At 39.4% G+C, this 27,294-nt stretch overlaps 1 protein-coding gene across 24 annotated transcripts in view; it reads right to left on the minus strand.

The window, feature by feature from the left end:
• Window positions 1–27,294, minus strand: part of ZBTB20 (zinc finger and BTB domain containing 20) — a 492,045-nt gene that overhangs the window by 140,080 nt on the left and 324,671 nt on the right. For 23 of the 24 annotated variants that reach the window (XR_008453586.1, XM_054088544.1, XM_054088531.1 and 20 more), the window contains one exon: window positions 26,229–26,329. The exons of the other annotated variant lie outside the window; for it this stretch is intronic. The gene's annotated coding sequence lies outside the window, so the exon portion shown is untranslated. The remainder of the gene's footprint in view (window positions 1–26,228; window positions 26,330–27,294) is intronic. 24 annotated transcript variants of the gene reach the window in all.

Consider the following 27,294-nt stretch of genomic DNA (forward strand, 5'->3'; position numbering starts at 1 on the left):
CTTCTAAAAAATCTGATAGTAAGGTAGACACACTGCATTAGGTACAGAACACTAGATCAGTACTCCTGCTGAGCAGATTGAGCACAGATGGAGGGCGCACCTGACCTCAATGCCAGAGTAGAATGAATTCATATGACTTAGAATCAGTCCTAGGCACTGGGATGTCAAATGTTTCTGCCATTCCAACTCTCTATTCACCACTGCTATAATGCCACCTGAAATGCTCATGAAGCAGATTTTGAAATGCTATGGCTCACAGTCGTAGGCTATAAAGCAAATCTTGAGTGGTGATGGTTTTCTTGAAAATGTCTGGTAATAAATAGTCATGGTTCAGGGGATGCTTCGGAAGAAGCTCAGATATTTGCACAGTTGGGGCAGAGCAGTTAACTTGGGCAGGTAACATTGTTTATTACACCAGTGCAAGCTGTCTGAACTCATGAGTTAAAATTCTTGTGTTTTCTTCTCAGATGAATTGAATCTCTCCCCTTTAAACCCGAGTGCCACAGAAGTAATTGTACAGCCAGTGAAACCTGGGGTTCCCTCTCACCATCATCCTCAGATTCAGCTTTTTAGGTACTTTTACAGTTCACACCAAGCACTTCTCCATTTTCACCACAATTATCTTTAAAGTACTCTTTATAAATTACAGAGATGTAAATACAAGTGGGAAATGGTGGCACAGAAAAACTAAGGCTGAGGTCTAAAATGGTATTTGATTCCCACTTCCTAGTAAATAAAACCAACTTTATCATGCACTTCAACTGCTAAGAACAGTGGAAGCTCAATTACCTGAATATCATGCAAACCCGCTAATAAGTACTTGGCCAGTCAAAGGTTCAGATAATGCAGGCATCTTTCATTGGAACAAACAGGCTATAAAGGACATAAGCCAGTCTGAGATAAATGGAAATTATTCTGTAGCCTAAGCCAAAATAAAAATTACTGAACTTAAAGCTTTAAATGATGCTTGGGCTCAAGACTGGTTATTCTGAAGACCAAGCACAGGCCTCAGTGTCATTTCCACTATCACTTTCTTGTTTTCATCTTTTTGTACTAAATACCATACGATGAAAGAAACCATGAAACTGACTATCATCTGGGTTCATACAACAAGGATGACTTGAGATTTTTCCAACAGAACATATGGCCAATGGAAGATGTCGATTTATCAAAAGTGAAACACTAAAAATGCAACAATTTTGATGAAATTTTGTTTAGGAAAAAATGAAATGATCTGCTACAATCAAGTCAATATTACATTCTCAATATTGCACCTTCTAGAGGGTTTTTTTTATTCAGATGGAATTGCACAATAGAAATTAAAAATAAAAGTAGAAGTCAGAACAAATGCAGTAAGTTTTTAAAGGTTTATCAATTAATTTTTTGGAGTAAACCCATGGGCGCTTATGCCAGAAAAGGAAAAAAAACCACACACCGCAACATCCTCTGCAAGACCAACCCACAGAATCCTATGGCTGTCTGAAAACCCAGAAATAATTCTCTCTTACTTCTGTGCACATCCTAAAAGAAATAAAAATCAGTTCAGTTTTGTTATGCAAATGAGAGTGGAATACACTGAGATAGGTCTGTATTTCCTAAATGCCACCAAGATGCACTGTTTCAGGACATCTCGGGAGTGGTAAGAAGAGGAAATAAGAGGAAAAAAATATCATGGCTTAGTGAGCTGTGTATACAGGACCTCCTGCCTAAATCCTACACATATAGACTTAAGCAGTATCAATGGAGTCTGCTGGAGTGCTAGGGCTACAATAATTTCTGCAGTGTCATCAGTATGTCTGTGGGCTGGCAAAACAAGGTCCTTTTCAGAAGAGAATAAATGGGCTGAGGTTACATGCTCTTTCTGACTTTTTGCCTAACACTGCAAGACTGCCTGGACTACACACTTAAAGAACAAGAATGTTCTTCCTGACATTGATTTCAGCATGGCCCAGGCTCTTGCATGCTGCTGTAGATCAAGGCCTGATGGGTCTGTATTTCACCACTACTGAGCCGTGCCTATTTATGCAGAGTTCGGAAAAGGATCAAGGTAAGCATTTCTAAACATCAAGACATGGCAGACAACCACCCAGGAATAAAACCTGAGGTTAAACTCCCCTAACTAACCCTCAAATCTCCTTTCTTATAATATGCTAAGCCTCCAGCCTGCATTTGTCTTCTTGAAGAAGTAACATTATAGTTTGCTCTGACTCCAGGGGGAGAAGAACTGTCATTCCCACAGCAATCACAAAATGAAAGACATATGAGGACATAGTTCAGACATGAGAAAACCTTACTCTAATTGCTGATTACTAAAGTACCGTAATGTGCTAGAGAAGAAAGGATTCCTGAGAACATCAGGACAGGACATTAGCAGATTAATATTAATCTCTAGAGTTCCAGATTCATTTCCTGTCCATGCTAATGTCCTCTTGATTACTGCAGAAAACAATCACACAAAAAAGTTCAATTACCAACAGCAGAAGAGACTTAAAATATTAACATTTTTGGAGCTTCCAACCAAATACGTATAATTAAATGAAAAGTGAGGCTAATGCAATGTTAAAGTTGAGATTTTAACTGAGCAAAGGTCTTGGAGTTTAGCATCAAAGTTCATCAGTACATTTAATCATACTGGGCCAAACTCTGCTCTCAGGTACTTTGGCATAAACTTTATTTTATCTTCATATAGATAGATCTTTATATAATAGATCTTTATTTTATGAAGTAGAATTATTTTAGTGTCATGCTACCATAAGAAAGGCATAAGTCTATTCTGCATCCATGTGCCTAAAAACTAGGACTTCCTCACAATGTATGTAATACAGAAGCTACACAATACAAAACACTAATACCACATTGTAGACATGAGAGAAAGCATAGTTCAATTAATTACACCGTCTATGTATAAGTTTAATGCATAAAAAATAAAGGAAAGGAAAAAGCACTGCCTTTTCAATTGCATAAGACTTTATAATTTGTCAAATTACTACACATCGTCCAGGACAGTGTGATGAAAAATTATATCCCACACCTGCAAGACAGCAGAAGTATATTCATTGTACTTTTGCGCAAGTAATATCTAAGTCTTCACACTGAGTTAATGTCATTGCACAGTAAGGACCTATATTCAATAGATGGCCTCATTTTGTCTCTCTACCCTTGCACTGCATAGTCAGACTTCTAACTCTGTCAACCACAACCACAACAGACTGAGCTGTTGTTTTCCTGCAGAGAACAATATACTGATCCCCAAAAGCTTTTGCACCCATAAACAGTCGTGTTTGTGAGCTAAGTGTAGCAAATGTAGTTGCCTGCACAAAATTGCAGGCGAAGAAGCCTCACTTGAAACCTATCTAAAAATCCAGTATAAAATGTCCTCATTCTCTTTTAAAAGACAACGTAATTTAAAACAGGAGAAAACAGAATAATAATGTACTTTATTGGAATAAGTAGGTCATCAAAAAATAAATATGCCTACATTTATTGGAACGTCTAGTCCTCATAAATGGCTACGTGGGTTTTTTTCAAACTTACCGAAACATTATTCACCTCTGTGCTTAGAACAAGCTTGTGAAATTTCAGCCAAAAAGATAATTGTTTCAGAAAGTTATAAACCACCAAAGATAGGGGGATTGCAATAAAAGTGCTGTCTCGACCGTAATTACAATAAATACAGATAATGAATAAATGTGGTCTGGCAAGAACAAATAAAACTTTAAAAATCTGATGTGGCCTACACAAAATACAGGCAGGTAATTGAGTGAGTAAATATCAAATGAAGGATTATCATGTCTTCTGAAGAACTTGTCACAATGCAAGAATCAGTGAAGGACCTCAGGACCCAAAAGCAGGACAGCTACATTTTTAAGCAAAGAAAAACCGCTCCTTCTTTATTAATGGAAGTTGTTTCTAATGCCTGCAAGCAATAATGATGCATCAAAGATTTCATATTACTACAACTACCTGCACTGGTAAACTCTAACTTAAACACTGACAAGACTCTACCTCTCTTTTCCACAACTTTCCTTGCTCAATCAAATAGTACCAATCCACACATTTGAACACCCAGATACTGACTTTCCAGTGGTAACTCTTTGTGTACAAATCCTATAACTTAACTCCTATCTTAGTAATCTTGGTTACATTTAGAATAACAGTAACTGCAGTATCATTATCCGTACAGATTATGTCTTTGTGCTCTACAACTGTATTGACAACAAAACATAAGTTTGATAACACAGCAAACAAAGACAAGGTAGGTTATAATGACTTGGCTTGGGTACAAAAGAACACGTTTTATAGAGGGTATACTTTTGCTGTAAGATGCTCAGAAAACCTTCTGGATAATGAAGACTGCCCAATCATCTCCACTAGACTCACTCAGGCACCGCTTTTCAATAACATTATCTAATGACACATTCACAAGTCCTTGTTTATGTATGTAGTCTCAAAAATCCTTTACAAAAGAGTAGAATTATTTTAGATTAGACTCAAATTCCCACTTTAAATAATCCGAAGGTGTGTGTTCTCTAGTGCCATCTAGATACCACTAAACTATTTCTCTGATGATCCTTCATCCATACTTCAGTGTGACCTTTTTGGCTCAGCCATGGAATGTGATACATCAATTAAAATGTCGGTTTTGACATCCTAAGGCATTGTTTGAGGAGGATTTAGCAACTGTCAGGCATGGTGTTTATTCCTCAACTGCCTGAATGTTATAAACTTCTCCACCAAAATAAAGTAACAATATAAAACAAATTCCCAATTGTGACAAACGATAACAAGTTGTTTCACTGCTGAATTTGTAATTGAAAAGGAATCAGAACGCTGTTTCACAGCTGGTATTTATGCTTTCCAGGTAGTAAAGTCAAAGGAAGATTTGAATGAAGAAAAAGATGGGAAGATCCTATCACCAGAGTCCTTGTGTCATTTCAGCCCTAACAAAGACGCTATTAAGGCCACTGGAATATCATTTCTTTATATGAGTTCTGCTGCACTTCTTACATTGCAAAATAGGAAACAAAGCAAATAACAAAATAATCCACAATCACTTTAACGAGTGTTGCAATCACAAACAGTGCCACAGTTATTTAAATATTAAACCAATAAAGCTTTAGTTCAATCAAAGTCCTCCTCAAATCCCACAACTGAGAAGCCTCTTGCAGGTGTTTTACTAGCTAAAATCCCACAAACTTTTCCTCTTGGGAGTTGTCAGAGAACTGGGCAAACCAACTCTGTTAAACAAAGCCTAGGAGGAACTGTATCTCAATGCTTGTGTTATTATCACAATTTTTCAATTAAAAACTTCCTAAAACCTTTTTCTTGCTATTTTTAGGGGTGGTGAACTGCCAGTAATCTGACTCAAGGCCCATGGAACTGGGTGGGAATTTCTCTGTCAACTTCCATGGGTTTTTATGTGGCTGTTCAGGAAAACATAGTTAAATAAAAAAGGTATTTATTAAATCATGATACGTTATTTCAAATTTTATCTATTTCTTACAGTATGCTATCTAAATCACTTCCAAAACACTTCTCAATTTATAAAATTATAAAATCCCAAATGTTACAAAATGTCAAAGTGTGTTGAATTCCTCGTGTAACTGCAAGTAGTTTTACTGCTATTTGGCACAGGTGTTTTGCCAGATAGTCACTGGAGTTTTTGCTTGATTCACTAAAGTAAGGATATCTACGGCTTTGTAATTTGTATGCTCGGGTTTGTCTCCGGTTTTTCCTTAGAAGTTTTACAACTCAACCCCCCCAAAGAACGAGACAAGGAATGAAATTTCCATTTACTTTGGTTTAAAAATCTGTGTTTGAAATTCTAGAATACCAACACATCTACAGAAATACTTAACCACACACAGGGATAAAGCTCTCACTTAAATAAATTATTGCAAACAAAGGGCTGGATATTTTTCAAGTATAACTTAGCATGTTTCAACTAAGATCTAAATAATGATACAACATCTAAAAACATGGCCAGACGTTCTTTTGGCTAGTCGATACGCTGTTTCAACTGCTTAGTATTTTATCATTTCCTTCTTGCTTGATACTGAGAGTCATCTTTTCTCAATCAGTATTGCTAAATGTACCATTTGGAAGCACATAATAGTCAAAACATAACTTAGAGGAGAGCTTTTCTCTATGCCTGCATTGGTGATGCAGGTATCTTCTTCTGAGAGGCTGTTTATCAGGATAAGCTATGCTTACTGTTTAATGGCTGAAGTTCATATTGCAGCTGATTTGGCTGTTCAGTATTTCAGTGTGAAGATAAAGCCCACCAAGCTTGCCATCTTTAAAATCCATCTCATCCCTGCTCAGCAAACACAGCACAATGACAACATTTGTGGCTTTCAGCATAGTGCTCATTGTACAAACTTTCTTTATCCTCCTTTACAAAGTCAGTTACTTTTCCCATTTTTCTAGTTCCCTCTGATTTACACCCTCTTCTCAATACTTGTGGACTTCTCAATACTTTGAAAGAAGGAGGCTGGGGCCATATCATGCCCTCCCATGCTTGGTACAGGAGAAGTCTAAAGGGTACTCCTAACTCCACCAGAGGGTGGGCAAGCTGACAAGCCTTGGAGGTGGTGACAAAGATATTTAGAGAAATTGTTATAATCAAACATAACAGCAGGCTACAACCAGAATTTTAAAAGGCATCCAGTGCCAAAGGAACAACCCCAATTTGCTAACATGCTCTTGAAAATACCTTCAGGCAATCAGTGATATCTTTAAACACCTAAATGCTTTTCATAATCTGGCATCCAACAATCAGATCCTTCCGTTGCAGAGTCTCTGTAAATGGGAAAAGTGACAACAGGATGCACATGTAGCCAAATGCAACACATGAAACACTGCTATAAGGCCGACATTAACCTGCCATCCTGAATATTGAGGCACAACCCAGAGAGGCTACACTGTCTACCATGCAGCAATCCACTCTCTGGTTCTAGGTATCTGATCATTCCTGTGTGCTACACCCTATTCTCAAGAAATAACTGCGATTTATTCTGTTTTCATGTGAAGCAAGGATGTCTGTGAAGCTTCAGACATTATTTGCCCCAGGCAAAATTTGCATTCACTTCAAGGGTTCAGAGGGTATTGTTCATTTACTTTATTAAAGCATTTGTTCCAGTTTCAAAATACAGCAAATCTGAGAATTATGAAACATCCCCTGTCAGTCAGATGTCTGGGTATCACCAACAGTCGGCATGGTAGGCCATTTTGAAGCCCTGTTTTATGCTTAAAAAAAAAAAAAAAAATCACTGTTCAGAAAATTGTTTTCTTTAGCTATTAATGTTTGCAACTCAGAGGGTATAAACAGATTCTCCAAAAATAAAAGACAAAGCCTAAAAACAACAATTAGGTCAGAGAAGCAAATGGTTAAACACAGCTAGAAATCAGGGCTGCTCTCCACTTTAATTTAATTTTGCTTCCTAAAGTACCAGCACAAAGCTCTTCTCTTACAGGGAGCTAAATACTAGCTATTCCTGAAGCATTATGAGAGTGAAGAAAGGGTTCAAGAGAGCTTTCTCCTCTGAACCTCTATTTCTCTGACTCGGATCAGGTAAAACACTGTCATTAGCACTCACTCAGCTCAAAAGTTCTGGGTACAGCATGCCCACTGGCATTTCATGACTCCTGAGGGGGATGACTGTCTGTTGAAGAGCAATGCCAGCCTTCTCCTATTCCCCTGTTCCTGCTGGCACCCTGAGGCAAGCATCTGGGAGTGTATGCTGCCCCTCTCTGAAGCAGGTGCAAAAAATGGTAGTCAGTGTGTTCGCTCCCCATGAGCCTGCTGCAGGCAGACAGAAAAGCCTGGAAATCCCTCCAGTAACCCTCCCGGGGGAGAATGAGAATTTAGCCAAGTGCACTTAAGACCAAAATTGTTGCAGAAAGGAGACACATACACTTGTTAAAATCAGTCTGTAACACTCCCTCCCTTCCTCCCCTTACCGTGGACCAATCTGGATTTCCAAAGAGTATAATTATGTCTTGCACAATGATTATGAGCTTTGGGAGCTCTCAGAGAAAATTTCCTCACTGCACATGTGGCCATTGGCTGACATACTAAACACATATCACTCCATTTTTTTTTGGTTTTTTTTTCTTTTTTTTTTTTTTTTTTTTTTTTTAGCACTGCATTTTGCTAGGAGAGAGACTAAAGAGAAAGGACAGACACCCAAGCCCAAGGTTCTGCACTATGCTGCTGTGTCCAAAGGCCAAAGGGAAGAGCTGTAAAAACGACCTTTTTTTTTTGCTAATGCTCCCATTCCTCTCTGCCTGCCATCCTGCTACCAACAGCAGGACATCTTATCTATCTGTACATCACTAATAGACCTTTAACAAGGCTCTATTGACACATTCTTGATTTGCCCCTCCTATTTTATGTTTTTCCTTAAAGGACATATGAAATAGATTTTATCTTTCCTAAAGCAGATGCTCAGAATTCACTGTATGCCCATGCAGTGACATCAAGGTTTATAATCAAGCTACCTGGTACCTTTTAAAAAAACCCCACTGACTGGCAAAATGCTAACAGTAAAAATTACTATAATACAGATTTCTCCTTTCTGAAATGGATCACTGATGGGCTGGACATCAACTTTGTCAATAGAAGATGCCTTTGTACTGAGTGCAATTAATTTTTTTTATTAAAAAAATCTTTCCGGAATGAGACAACACATTGTCCACTCATGTGAAAATGGCACTGATATATATTACAAATGATAGAGCCAGTTGAGAATAAAAGAAATTATTTCACCTGCACGCTGTGAAAATTTCAAGGCACCTGCACTTGTTAAAATGGAAGGTATGTAAGAATAGCGTCAGTCAGCTTGTATGCCTGAGGGTAACGGACATTATCCTTTTTCCTCATCCCTGTCACCATCTTTTCCATTTCCAAAGGGCCTCCAAAGACGAAAATGAACTTGACAATCATTCTGCAAGGCAAACTGATCCTGATTCTTCCAGTCACTTTGTAATTCACTGCAGATGGTGAGAGTGAGATGTTTACTGGCTGGCAGGTAATGAGCCTCGTTGTAGATAATAGTGATGGACGGGCAATCTTGCCTGCTGACACGAAGGCAACTCAACACGGGCACATGGCATTCATCCATGACTTCATGTGAAAGGATAACTGTGACAATGTACACAGGTTATAAACTACCTTCCTCTGTTAATGTCAGCATGCAGCTATACTTAAGCCTTTCCAGTTCACATTTAAGTACCGTAGAATTGATTCTGATTGTCCATGAAAGTAGAGCAGCCTGATTTGTGACCTAATGTTTACTCTTCTATAAGAAGAAACTTGATCTGTTTAAACATCGAGATATTCCCTCTTCCCAGGTAATGCCATTCATCACAGCTGTCAGTGCTTCTTTAAAAGAGAAATGACCCTCAGGCATAGTTAAAACTCCATGGAAGAACTACGTACACCTTTGCCAAAAGAAAAAAATAGCTCCTTCTTTTTTTCACTGGGCTTGTATACACTTTGTGAAATGCTTACACATGCTGAATTATAAGTCAGTACTTCCATTTCCACCCCCATATGAAGGAACTGGTATTAAGAGACCTACACGCTGCCCTGATTTATTTTTTTTTTAAATTTCAAACATAAGGGTAGTGGATTTGGACAAGCTCAGCCATTTGATGAGATATACTTAAGCAGCTAGTTCTGAGGGAAAATCAGAGTAATTCAGAAATGCAACAGAAGACAACAGAAAAAGCCTAACTCCATTTCTCATCTGCTCATAACTCTATGAAGCAAAAATAAAAAATCATGCACGCAACCAAGTCCCACCAATGTCTTTTGTTTCACAAGATACATTCCTCTTGAAGAAAGGGGGTACGGCTAAAATTCAGAAAATATGCATTCTAAAAATTTATTGGTTCATATATATAAAAATATACACACATTTAAACATGAATATTGTTATTACACAGATAGACAACACATAGTCTTAGTCTTCCTATTCTGATTCAAATATCCTTTCCCTACTTCCCTGGTGAAATCTGATCATTTGTACTGTACCTGGGCTTCAAGACTTCATAAACGATCCCAGTGCTATGAAAGTTTCATCCAAAACCTGTCTCTTCATTGATTCGCTCCAGATATTCTTTCTACTTTAAAGACTCATGTGATCATCGCTTTGATCCTTTCTCCCTCAGCTCTATTAGGGGCACCATCTCTTCAGGGCTTGCAGCTTATAAAAAGACCACCATATTTTGATATGCCTTTGATGTTGTTTTCCAAAGTATCTTTGATTTTTAAGTCCTGTTCAACTCTTTCGCCATCAACCTTGATTTCGCTTAGGAATTAACAGATCTATATTCTTATTGGAAGGCTAATTTAGAAATTCTGCTTCCTCTGGCACTATTCCCCCCACCTTTAGCTAGAAAGGTAGGTTAAACAGTACAAAAAAATGACCAATGTTTGGAAAAAAAATGAAAACTACAGATAAGCTAATGCCTTTCTTGAGTTTTGAGGTGTGCTTATTGCAGAACTTTCTTACCAAATCATTAAGCTGCCAGCAAGTGAAGTGGTTCTGCAGGATAATAATGAGCTACACAGACCTTCTACAAGGCCACTGGTAACTGAGATCTGTTACTAATGGATGACTCCTCAGTAGGAGTAGTAGTCTGAGTCCTCTCCTTGAAGACGAAGTTTCCCCCACATACAACACTTGCATTTCCCCTTCTTTTAACACTGAGCAAAGAGGCTGAAGCTGAAAAGGTGAAAGGAACTATATTGTTTGAAGTAAACGAAACATAGAGCAGTAAAACACTTACTCAGGAGGAGAAATTGGCACTGTCTTTCACGTTTCTTTAGTAGGCATTTTCAATTTTTAGTTTATAATATCTGAGATTTATTCCTCCTCCTCAGGCATCACTAAGTGTGACTGAAGATTCATATTTACTGGTATAAAGAGACAGATGAAGGCTAAAACCAGGTCAGCCGTACATGTGTGCACTTCCCCCTCCCCGAGATTTGTTTATACACCTTAACTATGTACAGGTAGCACTGAGATACATTTCAGGGTCTTGAAAAAAAACCAAACCTCCATCTATGGAAGCTGTAGCTCAATGTGACTTTCCTTTATTTAAAACTATCTTGCTTTTCTCCCAAGACTCTATTTCCTAGTCTTTAGCGGAACAACTTAGAAGACCTTATCCCCTCTTCTCACTTAAATAAAACTGCTATTAACGGAGACACATTTAGTCCTTGCAGCAACTGGCGTGTGCATACCCGTCCTTCCCAGTATCTGCATAGGGCCTTCACTGCAGCCTGTTGCCTTTGCTAAGGCACCGCCAGCACAGTTTAAGGGTTCCTTCCCAAGAGCACTCATAATGCTAACACAATTATCATTCTGGGCTAACACTCTTAAAACCTAACCCTTGGGATACCCAGAGCTTCTGGAAAGACTCTGTGATGAGAGAATCCAAATGTAGCTCATCAGATATGTGCCCTTTCCACTGATTCTTCCTATCACTCATTGCACTTGCTATCTAAAACTTCTTTGGCAGAGAAGCACAGGCTGGGCGCTACATGACCTGTTCATAGCACTTCCCACCCTTCACCACTTTAGCGCACAGTCTAACATTGTAGTTGAGAATCCCACCCAGGGCTCCCTGCACAGCCCCATGGCCAGGCACGGTTCCTACCGTATCATGCCTTTCCCAGAATCTTAGCCCTGCTGGAAAGCATTCAGCATTGAGAGGACCCATCTTTATGCTGATAACACTAAAATATAAAATAATGCCAACAGCTGGTGCTACAAATGGCTTTTAAAAACGATGTTCATTCACTAAAATTCCTCTTGCTACTTTTGACATGAAACACGCAGTCTCTAATTATTCTGATCAAGACGGTGAAATACAAAAACAAACTTTAATTGTGTTTAACAGATATTTAATCAGGACTCACTGAACTACAGATTAAAGCTGAAATTCATAAACCATAATTACCCAATTGTCGCAAGCTTTTTGGTCCACATTCTGCTTCCGTCTGGGCGTCTGGCACTTTGCCCCGAATTTCTTTTAGTGTCTTCTCAGTTTCATTGCTGTTCATGTTTTCCAGCAGAGATTTAGCACAGATTATAAAATATCTGTTCTTGGCAACTTTATTAGTTGTTTTTTCTTACAAAGATTATGTCCCACCTATCCCCAACCTGGGGCTGAATAAAGAGGCATATGCTCTGAGTTATTTCTTGCCACAAGCTACCCCTTTCTCCTGCCAGGGTCCATGGTATTCACCTGTCCTACTCAGGTTCGGATTCCCTGACCACTGCTGTGCTACCAGAGCATCATCCAGATATTGTGTGCAGTATGCCATCCAACATATCTACCATGAATTATTCCTTCCTTTCTCCAGAGACAGAAGCGGGTGCAATATGGTTTCCTGTTTTCCTGAGGGCTTTTTTATGTGCTTGATGCCTTGTGTTTACATTTAGGAAGACATAATGAAAGAAATACACTTCCCAGGGGAAGCAGAGAGTGGTGAGGTATACGCTAACCGCCATTTCCTCCGGGAATTAACTGCATGGGCTCAGACTGCCTCCTGAGAAAATTACAGATTGTCCTTCAGCACAGAGAGACTGATCATTCCAAAGAAGCATGGCTTTTGACAGCAGTTTTCTGGGGACCTCCATACATTCTGTGCAGTTTATGTGGATACTCTGAAGGCAAGGATTTGATTTAACATATATGGGAAAGTGGTATTCATATCCAGTATTTTTACAGTAATCTTTGTTCCCAAGGATGCACAATCCAGTGTTCTGTGCTCGGTTCTCTCAGAATTTTCTAAGTCCCAAAGTTTTCATGTCTAGCTACACTATATTGTACTCACGCAGAAAAGGCATGAATCTCAAAGGTGAAAGCCCTGTCTATTAGGAGAAGATAATACAAGAGAGGTTAGACGGCAGTAGTGTAAGAGGCTTTTTGAGACCTTGTCTTTCTCTCCACAATGATGTCTAAACTATAGATCAAGTATCTTTCAGATAACTTTCCTTTTCACTTTCACTATGAACCTCCAGGATCTGGGGAGGAGAAAGTGGAATAAATTACATGAAAAGATTTCAGAGAAGTGACAGCCAGAAGATAAAACTAGGAATATAGAAGTTTTGTTTTGCTGCCATACTACAGCATGAGAGGCAGGTCCTGCACAAAGACAATGCTGAACTTCCTGGACATGGTTGAGAGTTCAGTTAGTTATGTCTTGCTTATTTGCATTAGGGATCTTTCCACAAAATTGCTTACATTGCCTTGAAAATTCAAGATTCTTCAAGCTCCTCATGTTAGAAGATGATTCTTTGAAAAAAACATCCTCCAAAGTCTCCACTGCATAACCTCTCTCACCAGGAAGCATTCTCAAGACTTTGCAAGGGAAAGTTACAATATGGCCTTTCAAACACAGGAAAAGGAGTTTACCAAACTGCAAGTTAAGCTGCTGAACAGCAAACACACTTCACACTATCAGAACAGTGAAGTAGGTCCCCATGCTGGCACCAGGACTGCAGTCAGCCTGCTCAGTTGTGGAGAAACAGAACTCCTGTCAGCCTTAACACCTCTTAGATTCGGGGCACGAGACAGGATCTGGGAAGATATAGAAAAGATGCCACTGTAGAGGCACGGAATCTTAGCTCTGTTGAAGATACAAAAAAAGAGTGAGCTTCACTTAAAAATGGAATAGCCTTCCATACATATTTGCTTTTGTTTTTTCTCCTAAGAGCTGGTGTGTTCTTGAAGAACTCCAAGTCTGGGTGGAGGTACATGGAACCACATGCTGAAGTTCTGCCAGAGGTATTTGTCCTTCATAGTAATTCACAAAAGTCAAACAATTTCTTTTATTATGTGGCCAAGAAGTATGAGAATACAAGCTAAACATTTACGTATTTCTTGGACCTCTTCTCAGCTAACATGCGAAACATACGTGCATTTTTTCTACATCTTTCAGACATTTTTCATCATCAAACATAGTACTTCATGCCTTTATTTCTATCATGGTTATTTTCCCCATCACCATTTCCACTTCTTCTGAAGAGCCAGGCAGTTCTCCTCCCGCTGAATCAGTCACATACTTACCTCATCAGCTCCTTTAGAGCAAGTCTTGAACAAGCAGCAGTGTACCGCCTTAGCAGTCTCTGCTGCATGTATATCAACCTGCTTTTTTATTTGCTTTTGAAAACTTCTCTGAAGCTCTCCTGACTTGACTGACTTGAGGGTCTCTGCAAGAAACTGCTTCACGACAATTAGATACCAGACTGGGAAGACAGGCAGACAAGGAGAAATATGCTATTTCTTCTGTTTTCCTGTTCCTTTTCCCACATGAGAGTAATTTGATTCTTTTTGTTAGCCACACAGTCTGAAGTCCAATCATGGTTAGGTCTTGGCATCCTATGCAAAGTCTGATGAGAACACTTGCTATAGGGTGGCGGATGGCTTGCTATACAAGGCAAGTCTGATTTTTCACAAAAAACACTGTTTTCCAGTTTGGCACAATTGTTTGTCCAAGGCTTTCAAGCTCTGTATTTAAACAATGATAAAGAAATTGCTATCCAATGTTAGTGTCATTCTTCATTCAGACTGTTCCTCTGAAAACAGCCTGCAGCCTTTGAGATGCAAAATGTATCGTTTTAATGTAGTCAAGGTCCCTGCTTGCTACATTGCTAAATCTATTTAGCAGATTCTTCTTGGTATAATCTGTCCCCAGACCTGAGGAAGCTCAGTGATTTTAAGCATTTTAAGCTAATGATAATGGTTAGTGCTGAGAACAGATGTACCTGGCTGTGGTGTGATCTATTCTATTAGGCTGTTAGGAGCTGTGTATTCATATTGACTTACATTTTATGTCTGTTTTCAAGGTGTGATGGCTGCGTGGGGTGTAGTCTGTTTTTTACCCCTGACACATAATGTATCATCATATCTGTGTTATTTGATACATGGTGAATGCACAGAAAGAGAGATGGAGAACAACTGCATGTTTGTTTTCATGTCTTCCCAAGATTTTGTACATCTATTCTTGCTGTCCATTGGCAAGATTATGGGAAACAGTAATGTATATCCATATTCATACTAGACCATAACCCAGGAAACTGTTGCACAGATTAGATGTGCATGTAGACAGTTTGATTACTATGCTAGGTATGGTAGAAGATTAATTTCCTTGGTATGAAGGCATTGTTCCTGAATGAATTCCCTAGAACCAGTGGCTGCACTAATAGCATGCTAGGTGGAAGCTGGTTTCTGTTCTTCTCTATCCAGAAGACAACATCAAGCTCTTCAGTCTTATCAATAAATGGTGCTTCACTTCCCTTCAGCACAATGAAGTGAAATTTCCGCTAAGAATTATTTTTCTGACCATGTTACAGGCTTGATCTTGCTGTTCACAACTATCTGCTATTGTCACCCACTGGGGACAATATTCTATTTGGGCTGTGCTCTAGAGGAGGTCTTACATTTTAAGGCCCCACCTCAGCCCTCCAATGCATAAGCAAATCCTTCCTACTTAATAGACTATACTACTAACGTCCTGACCGTAAGCATTAATTAAGCTCTTCGAGAACAAATGCAACCTTAACTGGTCCATGATATCACAGTGCAACCGGAGATGCGCCTACTAGAAATGAATGCAGCCTCCTTAAACAAATCCCAGATATGCAACCTCTTCTCTGTGAGAAATCAAGAAGCAGACGCAAATGAAAAACCACGCGGGGCTCTAGCAGAGGTACCATCTCCACCCTGACTAAATGAACAGAACTTATAAAGAGAAGATCCAACAAAGTTAAAATACAAGACCATTTAAACAACTATAACCATGGACAAGTTGAGAGGTAAGCAAACACAAGACAAGACACCAGATCTCAACAGAGACATGTAAATTACTATCCTGAACCAGAAAGATTGACTGAAGGTGGCACAGTGCAGCTCTGGGCTAGCACACCACCAGTTCAAGTCCTGACCTATATTTTGAGCAGGAACTCATTGCACTGCTGCAGGGCTGTGCAGTGATATGCTGCAATGACAGAAACAAGAGGTTAAAGGGTTAAATTCAGGAGCCTCTTTTCCTCTGATGGTTTGGCCAACTTGTCTAAAGCAGAGTTCAACTAAATGACAGGCACTAGAACGTTAATTCTATAGTTTCAGATCGCTTAATCAAAGAATGACACTAGTATCATAAATTTAAGTGTAATTTCAATACAAAGAAAATACAACTCAGATGTAACTGGTACACATTTTCTCCATTCCCTAAACCATGTTCTGGGTACTTTGTCTCTTTGGAAATACATTCTTATGAAAATACTACAGGTGAAATAGTTTAGTAGGACATTGCTTCATAAAGCAGAGAATTTTGCTATAAAAAAATATATATAAAGATAAATTCTAATCTATTTCTGACTTTTGAGGTTCTACCTATAAATTAATTTCTCTTTTTTTTTTTTTCTCCTGCTAGCCCATTTCTTTTCTAAGTCCATCTATCATCAGTCAATTTGCTCTCCACAGCCCCTCAGAGCATACTGTAAGCATACTTACCCTTTCCCCAATTCTTCTTTTCCTTGTCAGGATTTTATACCACTGCATAGGGGAAAAGGCCTAGTATGTGATGTTTAATAAGAATCTCAAAAAGAGTACATACAAAGTGCATTAAGATTTTACCCCTGGTACTCAGAAGGGAGTGAAGACTTTTTGCCCACTGCTAGGACACTGGTCACTGGGATCTCTGTTTCTGCAGCTGGTACAGCCATTTCTCACTTACATTTTACATTCCAGCTAATACAGTTCATTCTGTAGCTTGAGAAGAAACCATATTTGTTGGAAATCATGTTGGTAGAATCAAGTATTCCTCAATAAAAGAATAATTTAAGCGGCAGTTATCCGGGATTTTATTCAATGGGACATAATATTGTACCAGCTCTGCTTGACTCACATTTTTAAGACATGTTTCTCAGATATGATGATGACAGATTTCCATGGGTTTGGTTTTAAATGCAAATTACTGCTGACAGAATTTAAACTGAAGTTCACGACACAAAACACAAAATGAGAAGTTCTAAAAATGCTTCCTTACCTTATATCACTCTTGTGATCCTACTCATCTCCCATTTGTTATCGTTAGGTATACATGTTATCTCTATGCACTAGACTGTGGGTCTTTGCAAGAGACAGCCTGGACTCAGTTAAAGTTGCTTTTCAAACTTGAAGTAATAACAGTGACAGAAGTATCACCTGGAGATTGCAAAATTCATAACCATACCCTCCCAGACTAGGCAAGGAGAATAGTGGATTCCAAAATGATAGAAGTATTTATACAAATATCGAGGATATACAAGAAAAAACCCTGAAGTCTCCAACACAAATCAGCCACTTAAGTCACAGAATCAATAGGCTGGAAAAGACCTCTTGGATCATCAAGTCCAACCATTCCTATCAACCACTAAACCATGCCCCTGAGTATCTCATCCACCTGCCCTTTTAAATACCTCCAAGGATGGTGACTCAACCCCCTCCCTGGGCAGCCTCTGCCAGTGCCCAATGACCCTTTCCGTGAAAAATTTTTTTCTGATGTCCAGCCTGAACCTTCTCTGGCGGAGCTTGCAGCCATTCCCCCTTGTCCTGGCCCCTGTCACTTGGGAGAAGAGGCCAGCACCCTCCTCTCTACAACCTCCTTTCAGGTAGTTGTAGAGAGCAATAAGGTCTCCCCTCAGCCTCCTCTTCTCAAGGCTAAACAACCCCAGTTCCCTCAGCCGCTCCTCATAAGACTTGTTCTCCAGCCCCTTCACCAGCTTCGTTGCTCTTCTCTGGACATGCTCCAGAGCCTCAACATCCTTCTTGGAGTGAGGGGCCCAGACTGAACACAGTACTCAAGGTGCGGTCTCACCAGTGCCAAGTACAGGGGGAGAATAACTTCCCTGGACCTGTTGGCCATGCCATTTCTGATACAAGCCAAGATGCCTTTGGCCTTCTTGGCCACCTGGGCACACTGCTGGCTTATGTTCATTTGGCTGTCAACCAACACCCCCAGGTCCTTCTCCTCCGTGCAGCTTTCCAGCCACTCTTCCCCCCGTCTGTAGCACTGCATAGGGTTGTTGTGCCCCAAATGCAGGACCCGGCATTTGGCCTTGTTGAACCTCATGCCATTGGCCTTGGCCCAGCGGTCCAGCCTGTTCAGATCCCTTTGGAGAGCGTCCCTACCCTCCAGCAGATCGACACTTCCACTCAGCTTAGTGTCGTCCGCAAACTTACATAGGGTGCACTCTGGCATTGATCATTGTTTGCTCTTCTCTCTGATGTGTATATATATATATATATATATATATATATAAAGTTGCTGTGAAGGACAGGGTATAGGGCTGGGGAAGGGGCAGAGCTGATGGCCAGCAGGAACAGTACAAGTCAGCATGAGCACACCACTGCTCTCCTTCACGCAGCCACTGAAACAGGAGTCTTTTTCTGGGCAACATGGGTCTCCTCCACCCCTGCTGCTGCCTGCACCCTGCTGTGCAGGCATGGTGGGAGCACATCTGGGTAAGGGGTAGCACAGGGACATTTCAGGTAGGACAGTAACTAAGCGGGCATGTGGGGGCATTGGGAGAGAAGCAGTCAAGGAAGTGAGGGTGCTGACAATTCACAAGAGGCTTCAAAGCAAAATCAAAAGACACAAAATAGCACCCTGCTACAGCTCGTAGCACAGATCCCCTGCAACGGCAGTGATTTCACCAGTGTACACAGGCAGAAGACTGAGAACCTTCTCACCTCAACAACGACAGCCCACAGGGGAGGCGTGACTAGCATAAGGTGCATCCTGGGCGACAGAAGAGACCCAAGACAGACAGATGTTTTCTACCTCAAAGTCTCTAATATGAGAAAGGGCAAATATTTCTACACAGGTTCTTTAAACCTCATTAGACATGAGATGTCACCGGCAGGCAATTAGGCCAGAACTGCTCTCACACTGACAGGGGAAGCAGCAAAGCTGTCATCCCAGCCAACTGAATTGGACTTAGTCACAAACGACAAGTAAGCACTGCATGGCACCTAAGGTGTGCCATGGCTTGCAAGATACCCGAACGTCTGCTTTTTTCCTCTTTGGGAAGTACTCACACCAACTATCACACCCATGGCAAAAACCTATTTTGACAAGATGTAGAGAGGAAAGTATTAATTAATTTCCATTAGCAGCCTTCATTCTTGTAGCAACCTTTATAAACTGACCAGAGGTATCACTTGTAATTTGCATGTCAACACTGCTCTTCTGAAGATACTTCTCATGAGGGAGGGAAAAAATCCCTAATTATTAAAAACAACCCCAGGCTGTGCCTTCAGATTTTGGTCTGATTCCAATACTTGCAACAGAAACCTTTCAACAGAAAGCAGCAAGGACTTCTCAGGGAAAACCTACAGGATCAGGCCACATGTTTGCAGTAAAAAAAAGGCCTTTTTTCCTCCTCCTCCCAATCTCATTATTCCCAAAAGATACAAAGAAAATACAAGACTGTTGGAATTTCTATAAGAAGATTTGGCAGGTTTTTCATATTTGTTTAGACTGTAAGACATAATTTCAATTTGGGGCTTGCCTCTGTCTCTGTCTCACTAAGAAGAAGAATGAGTTATTTGTTCTCTGAATAAGCATTTGTTATTAGTGGATCAGACATGGATAAGGTATATTATTACAACCATGTTTGTTAGGTATGATTTACATTGTTTGCTGCGTATCATCTTAGGCCGTCTTTAATTTTGTTATACTTTAGGGGGGTTTTGTTTGGCTTTATGCATTGTCACAGTTGGTTGTGTTTTGAACTTTGAAAAAAATTAATACAAAGGAAATTAAAAAAAGAAAAAGAAAATATTTTCAAAATGATGTGGAAATCAAATCTATTCCTCAGTAATTTGATTTGTAGGAAATGGAGAGAAAGCATTACAAAGCATTACAAACAGAATGCCTTGAAGTGCATCATAATTACTTACATGTGCAAATACATTGTCTAGGTTTAGGCATTCAGTTAATAATAGTCATAATAATTCTATGCCCTTATACAGGGCATGTCATCCAAGCTTCTCCAGGTTTGCATAAGCAATCATTAACAAATACTTGGGTACCCATGAATCCTCTGCTGCTCATAATGAAGGAGAAATAGGGGCAAAATCTCTCCAAAGTCAAGGGCAAATTATGTCAAGGTGTCAAGGCAGGAGAGAACTGCAGATGATTGTTTCTAACTACAGGCAGATGAGGGTTTGTACCTGACCCTACATTTTTACAGTTTCATGGTTCTGTATGAAGGATTGCAACAAACATGCATCTTAGACCTCCTGTTCCACAAAGTTTAAAGGCTGAAAACTGACAGAGATCAGATTCACAGCTAATCTTTGGTGGAACTCTGGTATCTACAAAAATATACCAGTATTTTGTAACAAAGAAAAATGACTGACAAATTTGCCTTGTTTAGAACTCTTTACCAGTGGGAATCACTGTCATCTGAGGCTCCATAAACAGTTTTTAGACCACTCATCCTTTATGGAAATCTGGGCTGAATGTCGAAGGAATCTGGAAAAGGGTATCCTATGAAGTTTGGTGGTTACAGAAAGCAGATTATTCTCATATTGGTATCTTACGCTTTATGTACCTGAAACTTATAATAAAACTCTGAGCATGCCATATTATTCCAAAGCTTTTCCACAATCCCTGCCAGGGAAGAAATGCTAGATTTTATACACATCTATTCTCCACTTCCTAAAGTAAAGAGTGTGTTATACTCATCTACTCTGCCACTTCCTAACTGCACACCTGCATTGCTCTGACTCCTAAGTCAAGAGAGGAATCGACGGCTTCTGCAGTCCACGCCTTTTACCACTTGCCAGCCAAAACTCCATCCTTGATTTACTAGGATATATGTTTTCATGCGTCACTAGATGACCAAACTCCAAGACCTCCAAATTATTTTTGCTGTTCCATTTAGCCATGCAATAATGTTAATGCTTTAAACGACTACTGGCTGAAATAGGAATAGGCACTGCACTGCAGTTACTGACCCACACAGGTACACTGTGTGTGCCTGTTTGAAGGATTTTACATTAACATATCCCATTTTTGTTTAGCCTACATTTCGGTGCTCCATATAGCTGTGACAAGAAAGTGCTTCTCTATACATTTCCATTACCTGTTATGCTTTACACTAATAAAAACACGAGATATTATTTATTTGTCTGGCTGACTGACAAAGCCAGGCATCAAAGCATCATTCTGGTGTCACATACTTCAACACTCTAATCTTTCAGAACTTGTAAAGCAATCTCTTACGGCGCTTTATGGGCTGTGAGATCACCCTGACAAACTGTGATAATGTTGGCAATCTCCGAATGGGTGTTCATTTGCAATCTTACTACAGAGGAATTGCTATGTTTCCAAATTTGAGGGCTTGACATAATCTGTCTCCACAAAGCTATCGGGGTCTGTCATAAGGCTGTTTGTGACTCAGGGATTTTATGAGGTTAATATCTATCCCCAGTGCAACTTCATCATAAGCAGTGGAATTACCTAGGGTATGACTTTTTCTATCTATTTGTTTCCTTTCTCTTTATTTAAAATACTCCTTATTTGTATTATCTTTTTTTAAGTGTGAACAGCACCTAGTAATAACATCTGAGTCAGGTAGGGATGATTGCTCCTCCAAATCATGACCAGTTTCTCACAGTTCGTGCCAAACCCTCTGCTCCCCTCATCACAGTTAGCAACTGAGAAACAATGCAAATGTCAGGTCAAGCTACGAAGCTATTGCCATCATCTCTTCCCTTCCGTATGCTCCCGGTACTGGCAGTCTCTGGGCTGCGGTCCACAGGATATCCACAATTATGGCCCAGATTGAGGGAGGGGTAGAAAAACGATGGTACTCTGCCAAGTATGTCAGAACCTGAACTTGATCCATTTTAAAACTGAATCTGGGGACTCTGGGACAGTACCGTGTTCTCTATAATCCATCTAAAGAAAGGAAAATAACTTATCATCTCCAAAAAAAAAAAAAAAGAAAGAGTTACTGCAGACCTAACATACATAACTGTTTTATATTTGCCTCTGAACCTTGTCTTTAACTAAAGAAATATGCTGTCTTGATGTAGAAGGAATATTTTTTAAATGCCCTAAGACTGTTAAGCACCTCAAGAAAAAGTGAGACAGAGAGAGAGAGTCAGGCTTCATCATATTTATGAGGGCCACAAAACTGCTAGTGAAGTCATTTAATTTTGAAATTACTTAGGAGCCCTTTAGAAAAGCTGGGAACATAGGATCGAAATAGAAAACTAGAAAAAAAAAAAGTGCATCCAGTGTTTCAAAATAAGTTTCCTGCTGAACACTCTTTCCTTGTTATCATCCCCTTAGGCAAATTTACCAGCTTGGTGGTTCCTCCCAGTTACCAAAAGATCCTCCCCAAATCCTGCTCCGGGTGTGGGTGAGCTGCTGGGACCTGGCTACGGTTGGGTCAAAAAGCTCGTTCGTGCCAGGGCACAGATGCTCCACGTCAGCGCAGCACTGGAGCACAAGTCTAACTTTAAGCACTGGCTTGGATATTCTGCTGAACTAATGCCGGGATGTTCAATTACGTTCAGCAGATTTTTACAAAAGAAGTTCCTTTCCTTGGATTATTCCATCTAGCCAAAACAAAAATTATTAAGATGCACGGCACTTTGTTTTATTCACATTTAAGCTATTTCCTGCATTTAATTCTCTATGGAAAAGGAAACTCAGTGTCACTACTCCACCTCAGGAATAAGCACCTAGCTGTAATGCTATTGGAAAATTTCTGAATGCAAATAAATTCCAAACTTGCATTTTGGCCCAAAATTACAGCAAACTTGCTTCTGCTCGTGTTGCTAGTAAAATGCCTATTGCTTTTACCAGAAGCAGCAATTATACCTCGTGTCTCTTTAATCTTTCAGAAAAGCGTGTACAGCCTTGGAAGCCCAAGGTAAATGTTTTAATGTGTGTGTTATCTCACTGAACTCAGTAGGTTGCGTGGATATAAAATAAAAAGGTTGCATGAAAAGATAGCACAAAGATCCATGGACTTCAAAAGGTTAAACAGCTTCACTAATACAAACATTCCAGATGGGACGGTCCTGAACAGAGCAACGAAAATGGTACGTGCTTTTCCTTCCTAAAAGCTTCCTTCTTGAGAGCTAGTTTTTATTTTACAGTAAACTGAGAATGGGAGAGCAGACTTCTATACTACTTATTATTTGACTCTTTTCTACTTAAATCTATTTTAAGAGAAGAAAATATCAAAGAGCCCTACTTCACAGCTAGTGCCACTTCAGAAGCTTTATGCTGACCACAGCTGAATTACAATGTTTCTCCTTTTTAATTTATATTTTTCAGTATTTTTAATAGTGACAATAGGTCACTATGCATCCAAAATTTTCTGAAAAATAAAAAAACCCCAAACTATCACAGGTAGATCATTATTTATAGAGCGAAAGAATACAGAAACTTATTAAATTTACTACTTAAAGAAAGTTTTCATGCCATGACAGTAACTTTTAATGTAATTCATTTGTCACATAAGTTATGTCCTTGGGGATATTCCATAAAATTAATTAGGTCAGGAAGAGAAGGAAAACAGATTGAAAAACTCTCAAAACTCCAGCAAACAATGGGTTTTAAACATAGCAGTATCAACAACCTCACTGTAAATTTCTTCCCTTCTCTTCCTCTGTTCTTTCCAGGAGACCAAGATCATGAGATTGAGAATTGTTTTGGCCCACCAAGATCAAGGAAATCATATAGGTTCAAGTACACAGCATTTCTCAAATTGAAAATTTTGCAAGCAGCTCTGTCTTTCCAAACTACAAACTCCCTGGAAGAATTCTGAAATATAATTCAGTAAAGACATTCATCGTGTCAGTGTGGCTTTTAAGCACAAAGCTACAATTGCAAAATCAGGGCATGATACATTCATCACACAACACAGAAAAGCAAAGGGGAGGAGGGCAGAGAAAAACAATAAGAATTACAGACAAATTTTAATACTGGCCAAACTTGTCCTCAAATGAAAACTCTGAGGTTTGGCTTATTCATTAGCTTCCTAAGAGTTCAGAGTAAAAGGAATTTTCCTGTGTACTTTTCCTGTACCACTCTGGCTTAATTTCATGCAAGAAACAAGACTTAGCTTTTTTCACTCTTCTCAACACAGCTCACTGAACTGTAAGTGTTGATACATGTGTACTAAATCCAACATACTTTCTCATCCTATTCAAAACATGGACCAAATTTTGCTCTTCCCGATGCCTGTGCCACCTTCCAGTGCAGATTTGAGTAATAAAGGCAGAACAGGAAGACAACAAAATGCAGAGGAGTAACTGAGTTGATAGCACTTGATCATTAACAATAACACACTGCACTAATGGATAAATCCACAGTACAAATTTCATCTGGGTCACATGAGGACATGAGATCACATTTCTGCCAGCTCCCATATGTGTTAATGTTGGCATCAGGGAACAAAAGATATCAGATAAGGTGTGGAGCTTGCTGGTGAAAGTCAACACTTCAAAATACATTTTAAAAACTGCCTCAGAAGAATGAATTTATAATGGATTCGTGCTTTGCGTTTTGAGGTGATAGAGTTCTCGATCCTGTAGAAAGTTCCCAAAGCTCAATTTACTACATTGTCAAAATTTAGCCTGAGGGGACAATCTGACTTACAGCATCTTTATGACTGGTGATGAAAGAACCTTGCTTGGCTTTTAGATCCCAAGTTTAGCTCAAGATAGTGTTGTAGAGAGCAGAACATCTTCTATTTTATGCTGGGAGTTCAAAGTGTTCCTCTTCAGCACAGATTAGGTTTTACTGTATAAAATTCTCACACACAGCTCACTGATGGGTTAGAATTCGCACCTTCAGATTTTGGGGATATACTTCACACCCTTCATTGTTACTGCTACTAAAGATATGGATTACCATGTCCTCATGTCATTGTAGCATCTGTAACAGAAATCTTTAGAAAATTTGGGAAAAAACGTGTCTTTTACCAGGCCACAGCATGTCTTATTCTGCCTTGGAAAGGCTTCAGAGTGCAGTAACCACATTAATTGGACATTATATGGACAGCCAAGCATAGCTCACTTACTGTGTGGCTTTTACTGTTCCTTGTAATGTTGTTTCAAAACACATTTTGTGTTTTAACCAGTCATATATACATATGAAAGCATTGCTCAACATTGGACAATGCTACAGATCCACAGGAAATAACTGTTTCACAAACAATCTGCACAAATATAAATAGTGTGGTCCAAATCTGTTCTAAATTATGCTTATGCAAATCCATGGAAGTCAACTAGTACCACAAACAGAATAGAACAGATAAGAGCATGTAGAAATATAAAATATGGTTCTGCTGTACAGCTACCCATGGGCCAAAGCCTGCCATCACCTACATTCTCCTACTTTCCCAGCATAGCATTACAGGAAATAAGAAAAATAAGAGTATCTGGGATTTCTAGTTCTCTCAAGCAGTGGAGGACAGATGTCCAAGAACATATGGACTTAACATGTGTCAGGATCCGACATCACTCTTATTTCAAGACTGTTATTAATTTCTGTGGGTGGAGTCCAAAATTTTAATGCCGTATTAGTGCAGAGTGGCTGTTTCTGTAATGCACACATCACAGGAGCCTACATGTAGCAGTCCAAGGATAGCATTTTAACTTGATTTCAAGTGATTTTCTGAATTGTAGTACTCTCAAAAGATGAAGTATTGATGCTACTAGCAGGGTATTTCACAACTTTTGCCTTCACAGTTTCACTCATCCACCTCAATTCTGACCTCCGGGATATTATGCTATTGCAGATCTGGACTCTCTATATACAGCTGTTTCAACAAATCTCATCTTGCTCTTTAATGCACAGCATGTGTCTTCAGGATTGGTATTTTCAATGCTGAACCAAGTTATAGGAGTGATGTATGCTATTCTAGGCAAAAAAAAGCAATGCTAAGATCAGAAAATCCTTTGCCCTGCTAACTCTACCTAAACTGCAGTTGAAATCGTCTCAAATTAATTAGGCTGTCTGCCAAACTTGCAGATACAGACAGATACCGTGGGTACCAGCCATGCAACCACTTCACCTAGATACAGTGAGAAATGTATTGCCAAAGGACTTTTGGCTGTGAATCAACAGGTGGTTTGGCACTGGGATTTCTACCTGTTCATGGTTTTCAAGTTAGAAAATGAGACGATACCTTTCAGTGCTGCGTCTCAAGCAGGCTGTATGGAGAGCGAGGTTTCATTCCAACCAAATCTCTCTCTCTCTTGCAAAGTTGAGGAAAACTGCCAACCACTGCTGCTCTTGCCATCAATATGTGATGTAGATATTAGGAAAGCACAAAGTAAAGAAAGAACAGAAAAAAGAAAAAAGAGGTAAGTTTTATATAAACAACAATTTGTATATAATGACTACATCCGAGGACAACAAAAGAAAAAGTACTGGCTTTAGTATAAGAAAACAAATAAAAAAAAAAAACCAAAAACCTTGGAACAGCTTAATCTAAGAGGGTTTCTTAGTTTATTGGATACAGAGAAATTTTGTTTAAAATTAGTTCCAAGAGATACAATACTTTGAAAACATATGATAAAGGGACAACATTAAAGAAACAAACCTATCACAGCACCAAAATGAACTAAATCATTACTCAGAGAGCAGCCTCAGACCCTTCAACGAACATCCTGCAAAGCAGAAGAAGTGCACACAACATATGTTCTTGCCTGCAAATAGCCCAGGGTCCAAGAGGTGGGTTTTGTTTTTTGTTTTTTAAAGCATTCTGCATGGGCCTAACTCTGCCTTCACCGAAGGTAGTGTTAACACACATAAAATGCAGTGGGAACAAAATGTGGATAACCACATACTTGGAAAAATCACACCCAATATGTTCAACTGATGCCATCATTTTCTGAGGACAAGTGTAGGCTATGGAATACTACAAATAACAGAGAGCAATAGGCTGAAGTAAGCTTTTCAGAACCTAGGAAGCATATTTTGATGCTCTTTCACAGATAATTGGGAATGCGCATCTTCAAAATAGTATTTGAAAATAGGTAAAGACTGTCTAGAGATCCTTACTGTGACAGAAGTCTCAATGCCTTTTCATAAAATCAGAGTTCTTCAGCTCTCAGCAACCATTAAGAGAAGAGCCAGTGAAACTATGCTTTTCAGATTAGAGTAAGAAAACGAAAGTCAGTGCCTCTCCACAGACGCGGATGTAATGAGAATGACTTCAATACACCAAAATTTCAATCAAAATGGGTCCA

This window comes from Cuculus canorus, chromosome 1, assembly GCF_017976375.1.
Source record: "Cuculus canorus isolate bCucCan1 chromosome 1, bCucCan1.pri, whole genome shotgun sequence".
Lineage (NCBI taxonomy): Eukaryota > Metazoa > Chordata > Aves > Cuculiformes > Cuculidae > Cuculus > Cuculus canorus.